The sequence below is a fragment of the Pseudophryne corroboree genome, chromosome 12 (genome assembly GCF_028390025.1).
Source record: "Pseudophryne corroboree isolate aPseCor3 chromosome 12, aPseCor3.hap2, whole genome shotgun sequence".
Classification (NCBI taxonomy): domain Eukaryota; kingdom Metazoa; phylum Chordata; class Amphibia; order Anura; family Myobatrachidae; genus Pseudophryne; species Pseudophryne corroboree.
The window spans coordinates 75785367-75794147 of NC_086455.1; positions in this window are offsets into that span (position 1 = coordinate 75785367).

Here is an 8781-nt window from a genome sequence, read left to right on the forward strand (position 1 = left end):
ACCAAACATGTAGGAGGGAGCCTGATGTGGAGGAGCAACGCCAGCAATGGGCTGATGAGGAGGGATACATTGCGTGAAGGAGATATGGGTGCCTATTAGAGATGTGCACTTGAAATTTTTCGGGTTTTGTGTTTTGGTTTTGGGTTCGGTTCCGCGGCCGTGTTTTGGGTTCGACCGCGTTTTGGCAAAATCTCACCGAATTTTTTTTGTCGGATTCGGGTGTTTTGGATTCGGGTGTTTTTTTCAAAAAACACTAAAAAACAGCTTAAATCATAGAATTTGGGGGTCATTTTGATCCAAAAGTATTATTAACCTCAAAAACCATAATTTCCACTCATTTTCAGTCTATTCTGAACACCTTACACCTCACAATATTATTTTTAGTCCTAAAATTTGCACCGAGGTCGCTGGATGACTAAGCTAAGCGACCCTAGTGGCCGACACAAACACCTGGCCCATATAGGAGTGGCACTGCAGTGTCACGCAGGATGGCCCTTCCAAAAAACACTCCCCAAACAGCACATGACGCAAAGAAGAAAAAAAGAGGCGCAATGAGGTAGCTGTGTGAGTAAGATAAGCGACCCTAGTGGCCGACACAAACACCTGGCCCATCTAGGAGTGGCACTGCAGTGTCACGCAGGATGGCCCTTCCAAAAAACACTCCCCAAACAGCACATGACGCAAAGAAGAAAAAAAGAGGCGCAATGAGGTAGCTGTGTGAGTAAGATAAGCGACCCTAGTGGCAGACACAAACACCTGGCCCATCTAGGAGTGGCACTGCAGTGTCACGCAGGATGGCCCTTCCAAAAAACACTCCCCAAACAGCACATGACGCAAAGAAGAAAAAAAGAGGCGCAATGAGGTAGCTGTGTGAGTAAGATAAGCGACCCTAGTGGCCGACACAAACACCTGGCCCATCTAGGAGTGGCACTGCAGTGTCACGCAGGATGGCCCTTCCAAAAAACACTCCCCAAACAGCACATGACGCAAAGAAGAAAAAAAGAGGCGCAATGAGGTAGCTGTGTGAGTAAGATAAGCGACCCTAGTGGCCGACACAAACACCTGGCCCATCTAGGAGTGGCACTGCAGTGTCACGCAGGATGGCCCTTCCAAAAAACACTCCCCAAACAGCACATGACGCAAAGAAGAAAAAAAGAGGTGCAATGAGGTAGCTGTGTGAGTAAGATAAGCGACCCTAGTGGCCGACACAAACACCTGGCCCATCTAGAAGTGGCACTGCAGTGTCACGCAGGATGGCCCTTCCAAAAAACACTCCCCAAACAGCACATGACGCAAAGAAAAATGAAAGAAAAAAGAGGTGCAAGATGGAATTGTCCTTGGGCCCTCCCACCCACCCTTATGTTGTATAAACAGGACATGCACACTTTAACCAACCCATCATTTCAGTGACAGGGTCTGCCACACGACTGTGACTGAAATGACGGGTTGGTTTGGACCCCCACCGAAAAAGAAGCAATTAATCTCTCCTTGCACAAACTGGCTCTACAGAGGCAAGATGTCCACCTCATCATCATCCTCCGATATATCACCGTGTACATCCCGCTCCTCAAAGATTATCAATTCGTCCCCACTGGAATCCACCATCTCAGCTCCCTGTGTACTTTGTGGAGGCAATTGCTGCTGGTCAATGTCTCCACGGAGGAATTGATTATAATTCATTTTAATGAACATCATCTTCTCCACATTTTCTGGAAGTAACCTCGTACGCAGATTGCTGACAAGGTGAGCGGCGGCACTAAACACTCTGTCGGAGTACACACTTGTGGGAGGGCAACTTAGGTAGAATAAAGCCAGTTTGTGCAAGGGCCTCCAAATTGCCTCTTTTTCCTGCCAGTATAAGTACGGACTGTCTGACGTGCCTACTTGGATGCGGTCACTCATATAATCCTCCACCATTATTTCAATGGGGAGAGAATCATATGCAGTGACAGTAGACGACATGTCCGTAATCGTTGTCAGGTCCTTCAGTCCGGACCAGATGTCAGCATCAGCAGTCGCTCCAGACTGCCCTGCATCACCGCCAGCGGGTGGGCTCGGAATTCTGAGCCTTTTCCTCGCACCCCCAGTTGCGGGAGAATGTGAAGGAGGAGATGTTGACAGGTCGCGTTCCGCTTGACTTGACAATTTTGTCACCAGCAGGTCTTTGAACCCCAGCAGACTTGTGTCTGCCGGAAAGAGAGATCCAAGGTAGGTGTTAAATCTAGGATCGAGCACGGTGGCCAAAATGTAGTGCTCTGATTTCAACAGATTGACCACCCGTGAATCCTTGTTAAGCGAATTAAGGGCTCCATCCACAAGTCCCACATGCCTAGCGGAATCGCTCCCTTTTAGCTCCTCCTTCAATGCCTCCAGCTTCTTCTGCAAAAGCCTGATGAGGGGAATGACCTGACTCAGGCTGGCAGTGTCTGAACTGACTTCACGTGTGGCAAGTTCAAAAGGTTGCAGAACCTTGCACAACGTTGAAATCATTCTCCACTGCGCTTGAGACAGGTACATTCCACCTCCTATATCGTGCTCAATTGTATAGGCTTGAATGGCCTTTTGCTGCTCCTCCAACCTCTGAAGCATATATAGGGTTGAATTCCACCTCGTTACCACTTCTTGCTTCAGATGATGGCAGGGCAGGTTCAGGCGTTTTTGGTGTTGCTCCAGTCTTCTGCACGTGGTGCCTGTACGCCGAAAGTGTCCCGCAATTCTTCTGGCCACCGACAGCATCTCTTGCACGCCCCTGTCGTTTTTTAAAAAATTCTGCACCACCAAATTCAAGGTATGTGCAAAACATGGGACGTGCTGGAATTTGCCCATATTTAATGCACACACAATATTGCTGGCGTTGTCCGATGCCACAAATCCACAGGAGAGTCCAATTGGGGTAAGCCATTCCGCGATGATCTTCCTCAGTTGCCGTAAGAGGTTTTCAGCTGTGTGCGTATTCTGGAAACCGGTGATACAAAGCGTAGCCTGCCTAGGAAAGAGTTGGCGTTTGCGAGATGCTGCTACTGGTGCCGCCGCTGCTGTTCTTGCGGCGGGAGTCCATACATCTACCCAGTGGGCTGTCACAGTCATATAGTCCTGACCCTGCCCTGCTCCACTTGTCCACATGTCCGTGGTTAAGTGGACATTGGGTACAACTGCATTTTTTAGGACACTGGTGAGTCTTTTTCTGACGTCCGTGTACATTCTCGGTATCGCCTGCCTAGAGAAGTGGAACCTAGATGGTATTTGGTAACGGGGGCACACTACCTCAAGAAATTGTCTAGTTCCCTGTGAACTAACGGCGGATACCGGACGCACGTCTAACACCAACATAGTTGTCAAGGCCTCAGTTATCCGCTTTGCAACAGGATGACTGCTGTGATATTTCATCTTCCTCGCAAAGGACTGTTGGACAGTCAATTGCTTGGTGGAAGTAGTAAAAGTGGGCTTACGACTTCCCCTCTGGGATGACCATCGACTCCCAGCAGCAACAACAGCAGCGCCAGCAGCAGTAGGCGTTACACGCAAGGATGCATCGGAGGAATCCCAGGCAGGAGAGGACTCGTCAGAATTGCCAGTGACATGGCCTGCAGGACTATTGGCATTCCTGGGGAAGGAGGAAATTGACACTGAGGGAGTTGGTGGGGTGGTTTGCGTGAGCTTGGTTACAAGAGGAAGGGATTTACTGGTCAGTGGACTGCTTCCGCTGTCGCCCAAAGTTTTTGAACTTGTCACTGACTTATTATGAATGCGCTGCAGGTGACGTATAAGGGAGGATGTTCCGAGGTGGTTAACGTCCTTACCCCTACTTATTACAGCTTGACAAAGGCAACACACGGCTTGACAAATGTTGTCCGCATTTCTGGTGAAATACTTCCACACTGAAGAGCTGATTTTTTTGGTATTTTCACCAGGCATGTCAACGGCCCTATTCCTCCCACGGACAACAGGTGTCTCCCCGGGTGCCTGACTTAAACAAACCACCTCACCATCAGAATCCTCCTTGTCAATTTCCTCCCCAGCGCCAGCAACACCCATATCCTCCTCATCCTGGTGTACTTCAACACTGACATCTTCAATCTGACTATCAGGAACTGGACTGCGGGTGCTCCTTCCAGCACTTGCAGGGGGCGTGCAAATGGTGGAAGGCGCATGCTCTTCACGTCCAGTGTTGGGAAGGTCAGGCATCGCAACCGACACAATTGGACTCTCCTTGTGGATTTGGGATTTGGAAGAACGCACAGTTCTTTGCGGTGCTTTTGCCAGCTTGAGTCTTTTCATTTTTCTAGCGAGAGGCTGAGTGCTTCCATCCTCATGTGAAGCTAAACCACTAGCCATGAACATAGGCCAGGGCCTCAGCCGTTCCTTGCCACTCCGTGTGGTAAATGGCATATTGGCAAGTTTACGCTTCTCCTCCGACAATTTTATTTTAGATTTTGGAGTCCTTTTTTTACTGATATTTGGTGTTTTGGATTTTACATGCTCTGTACTATGACATTGGGCATCGGCCTTGGCAGACGACGTTGCTGGCATTTCATTGTCTCGGCCATGACTAGTGGCAGCAGCTTCAGCACGAGGTGGAAGTGGATCTTGATCTTTCCCTAATTTTGGAACCTCAACATTTTTGTTCTCCATATTTTAATAGGCACAACTAAAAGGCACCTCAGGTAAACAATGGAGATGGATGGATACTAGTATACTTATGGATTGACCAGCGACTGCCGACACAGAGTTAGCTACAGCCGTGGACTACCGTACTGTGTCTGCTGCTAATATAGACTGGATGATAATGAGATGAAATTAATATATATATATATATATATATATAGATATATAATATCACTAGTACTGCAGCCGGACAGGTATATATATTTATTATGTAATGACTGATGACGGACCTGCTGGACACTGTCAGCTCAGCAGCACCGCAGACTGCTACAGTAAGCTACTATAGTAGTATGTATCAAGAAGAAAGAGAAAAAAAAAAAACACGGGTAGGTGGTATACAATTATGGATGGACCAGCGACTGCCGACACAGAGGTAGCTACAGCCGTGGACTACCGTACTGTGTCTGCTGCTAATATAGACTGGATGATAATGAGATTAAATTAATATATATATATATATATATATATAATATCACTAGTACTGCAGCCGCACAGGTATATATATTTATTATGTAATGACTGATGACGGACCTGCTGGACACTGTCAGCTCAGCAGCACCGCAGACTGCTACAGTAAGCTACTATAGTAGTATGTATCAAGAAGAAAGAAAAAAAAAAAACACGGGTAGGTGGTATACAATTATGGATGGACCAGCGACTGCCGACACAGAGGTAGCTACAGCCGTGGACTACCGTACTGTGTCTGCTGCTAATATAGACTGGATGATAATGAGATGAAATTAATATATATATATATATATATAATATCACTAGTACTGCAGCCGGACAGGTATATATATTTATTATGTAATGACTGATGACGGACCTGCTGGACACTGTCAGCTCAGCAGCACCGCAGACTGCTACAGTAAGCTACTATAGTAGTATGTATCAAGAAGAAAGAGAAAAAAAAAAACCACGGGTAGGTGGTATACAATTATGGATGGACCAGCGACTGCCGACACAGAGGTAGCTACAGCCGTGGACTACCGTACTGTGTCTGCTGCTAATATAGACTGGATGATAATGAGATGAAATTAATATATATATATATATATATATATCACTAGTACTGCAGCCGCACAGGTATATATATTTATTATGTAATGACTGATGACGGACCTGCTGGACACTGTCAGCTCAGCAGCACCGCAGACTGCTACAGTAAGCTACTATAGTAGTATGTATCAAGAAGAAAGAGAAAAAAAAAAAACACGGGTAGGTGGTATACAATTATGGATGGACCAGCGACTGCCGACACAGAGGTAGCTACAGCCGTGGACTACCGTACTGTGTCTGCTGCTAATATAGACTGGATGATAATGAGATGAAATCAATATATATATATATAATATCACTAGTACTGCAGCCGGACAGGTATATATATTTATTATGTAATGACTGATGACGGACCTGCTGGACACTGTCAGCTCAGCAGCACCGCAGACTGCTACAGTAAGCTACTATAGTAGTATGTATCAAGAAGAAAGAAAAAAAAAAAAAACACGGGTAGGTGGTATACATATACAATTATATATATATTATATACAATTATATATATATATATATATATATATTAAACTGGTGGTGATTAATTAAACTGGTGGTCAGGTCACTGGTCACACTATCAGCAACTTGCAAGTAGTACTCCTAAGCAGACAATCACAATATATACTGGTGGTCAGTGTGGTCACAATGGCAGTGTGGCACTCTGGCAGCAGAGTGCCAGCAAAAGTGTGCACTGTACGTTAAAATATGTACTCCTGCTCTCAGACTCTAACTGCTCCCCACTGTCTCCCCCACAAGTCAGATATACAGTCACACTATCACTTCAGCAAGTAGTAGTACTCCTCCTAATGCTCCCCAAAATTACTAAAGTAAATAATACTGTGTCTCTCTCTACTCTAGTAGTCTCACTCTCTATAAACGGAGAGGACGCCAGCCACGTCCTCTCCCTATCAATCTCAATGCACGTGTGAAAATGACGGCGACGCGCGGCTCCTTATATAGAATCCGAGTCTCGCGATAGAATCCGAGCCTCGCGAGAATCCGACAGCGGGATGATGACGTTCGGGCGCGCTCGGGTTAACCGAGCAAGGCGGGAAGATCCGAGTCGCTCGGACCCGTGTAAAAAAAACTGAAGTTCGGGCGGGTTCGGTTTCCGAGGAACCGAACCCGCTCATCTCTAGTGCCTATACCATCTTGTCACAACTTTGTATTGAGTCTCCCGGATCTGGACACAGACAGAGCTCGAGTGAGTTTTCAAGAATTTTTTCCCCCAGTCTCTAGGCGATAAAGAAATGCCCAAGTCCCTTTCCCAAGCCACAATAAAGGATGGGGTAACGACAGGTTGGGAATGGCAAATAACTTTGTATAGTGTGGAGATAGTGTGGGTCGAGTCAAGAGTAGGGATGTGCACTTGAAATTTTTCGGGTTTTGTGTTTTGGTTTTGGGTTCGGTTCCGCGGCCGTGTTTTTGGTTCGACCGCGTTTTGGCAAAACCTCACCGAATTTTTTTTGTCGGATTCGGGTGTGTTTTGGATTCGGGTGTTTTTTTCAAAAAACCCTAAAAAACAGCTTAAATCATAGAATTTGGGGGTCATTTTGATCCCAAAGTATTATTAACCTCAAAAACCATAATTTCCACTCATTTTCAGTCTATTCTGAATACCTCACACCTCACAATATTATTTTTAGTCCTAAAATTTGCACCGAGGTTGCTGGATGACTAAGCTAAGCGACCCTAGTGGCCGACACAAACACCTGGCCCATCTAGGAGTGGCACTGCAGTGTCACGCAGGATGGCCCTTCCAAAAAACACTCCCCATACAGCACATGACGCAAAGAAGAAAAAAAGAGGCGCAATGAGGTAGCTGTGTGAGTAAGATAAGCGACCCTAGTGGCCGACACAAACACCTGGCCCATCTAGGAGTGGCACTGCAGTGTCACGCAGGATGGCCCTTCCAAAAAACACTCCCCAAACAGCACATGACGCAAATAAAAATGAAAGAAAAAAGAGGTGCAAGATGGAATTGTCCTTGGGCCCTCCCACCCACCCTTATGTTGTATAAACAGGACATGCACACTTTAACCAACCCATAATTTCAGTGACAGGGTCTGCCACACGACTGTGACTGAAATGACGGGTTGGTTTGGACCCCCACCGAAAAAGAAGCAATTAATCTCTCCTTGCACAAACTAGCTCTACAGAGGCAAGATGTCCACCTCATCATCATCCTCCGATATATCACCGTGTACATCCCGCTCCTCACAGATTATCAATTCGTCCCCACTGGAATCCACCATCTCAGCTCCCTGTGTACTTTGTGGAGGCAATTGCTGCTGGTCAATGTCTCCACGGAGGAATTGATTATAATTCATTTTAATGAACATCATCTTCTCCACATTTTCTGGAAGTAACCTCGTACGCAGATTGCTGACAAGGTGAGCGGCGGCACTAAACACTCTTTCGGAGTACACACTTGTGGGAGGGCAACTTAGGTAGAATAAAGCCAGTTTGTGCAAGGGCCTCCAAATTGCCTCTTTTTCCTGCCAGTATAAGTACGGACTGTCTGACATGCCTACTTGGATGCGGTCACTCATATAATCCTCCACCATTCTTTCAATGGTGACAGAATCATATGCAGTGACAGTAGACGGACATGTCCGTAATCGTTGTCAGGTCCTTCAGTCCGGACCAGATGTCAGCATCAGCAGTCGCTCCAGACTGCCCTGCATCACCGCCAGCGGGTGGGCTCAGAATTCTGAGCCTTTTCCTCGCACCCCCAGTTGCGGGAGAATGTGAAGGAGGAGATGTTGACAGGTCGCGTTCCGCTTGACTTGACAATTTTGTCACCAGCAGGTCTTTGAACCCCAGCAGACTTGTGTCTGCCGGAAAGAGAGATCCAAGGTAGGTTTTAAATCTAGGATCGAGCACGGTGGCCAAAATGTAGTGCTCTGATTTCAACAGATTGACCACCCGTGAATCCTTGTTAAGCGAATTAAGGGCTCCATCCACAAGTCCCACATGCCTAGCGGAATCGCTCCCTTTTAGCTCCTCCTTCAATGCCTCCAGCTTCTTCTGCAAAAGCCTGATGAGGGGAATGACCTGACTCAG